The following is a 1,122-nucleotide window of genomic DNA, read 5'->3' as shown; positions in this document are numbered from 1 at the left end:
GAAAAGTCAGATTTTCATGATATGTCACCTTTAAACGACATCGTAATGATATTCTCGATAATCAATATCTTACCTTATAGCCAAGAACACATTTTTAAAATCTAATAAAATTTTAAAGTATTTATTATTTCTCAACTCGGTGCAGTAAAATTCACATTATTAAAGGTTCACTTTTCATTCATGAAGACGACATGAAGAAATGTGCCAAAAATGTGCCTCTTGGCGAAAAATCATCTCCCTAGTTTTTTCACGTCTTTTGATTTATTATAAAATAACTACATTGTTTAAGTTTTATCCAACACAAGACTTGTTGCTGCTGTAGTTTTGTTAGTCTGAATTTAGTCTGAATCACTTTATGCACAGCTCTATTTTGACATCGGCTCGTCAGATGATTAATTCCGTTGCCACTGTCAATCATAGCAATGACTCGTGGCATGATTTAACGGATTCACTCGCGTAAATTTAACATTCGCATTTGTCATTCCTGAAATGCTATATGTGGACGTTTGGTCCTCATAGACAAACAAAACTTTTCTCCAAATTGTGAATGGATTATGTAGAGAAACCGAGCAAAGGGCGCAAATGACTGAGCTGGCTTATCTAAAACCAGGAAGTAATTGTGCATATGGTCAATTGCTCTGCAGTAAAGCCATTCAAGCCAGTTCAGTTTTTGCTGATGATATTCTTTTATTTTATACCTGCGGTAATAGACCCTTTTCACAATGACGTCAGCTAACTTCCACTTTTTCGCAAAGCAGTGTATCTGTACTTCTGTTATACCTTTACACCGGAGACTTCTCGGGAAAATGCGGGAACAACTTTAAATATAAAGGCGTACGTTAAGAGTTAAGACTAATAATGTTAATGTACTTACAGTCGGGTTCTTTTACGAAAGTTATTCTACATCTGCTTTACATGGTTGGGAGGCTAGCTTTCAACAACCGTAGCATTAGACTTGCTTTGAAATTATACACACAAAATATATACTTAAAACTAGTGCTGTCAAACGATTAATCGCATCCAAAATAAAAGTTTGTTTACAAAATATATGTTTGTGTACTGTGTATATTTATTATGTATATATAAATACACAAACATACATGCATATATAATTTATATATA

The sequence above is a fragment of the Sinocyclocheilus anshuiensis genome, unplaced genomic scaffold (assembly GCF_001515605.1).
Source record: "Sinocyclocheilus anshuiensis isolate Anshui unplaced genomic scaffold, SAMN03320099.WGS_v1.1 scaffold160, whole genome shotgun sequence".
NCBI lineage: Eukaryota > Metazoa > Chordata > Actinopteri > Cypriniformes > Cyprinidae > Sinocyclocheilus > Sinocyclocheilus anshuiensis.
The sequence above is the reverse complement of the archived record's forward strand: the minus strand, read 5'-3'. Positions refer to the sequence as shown.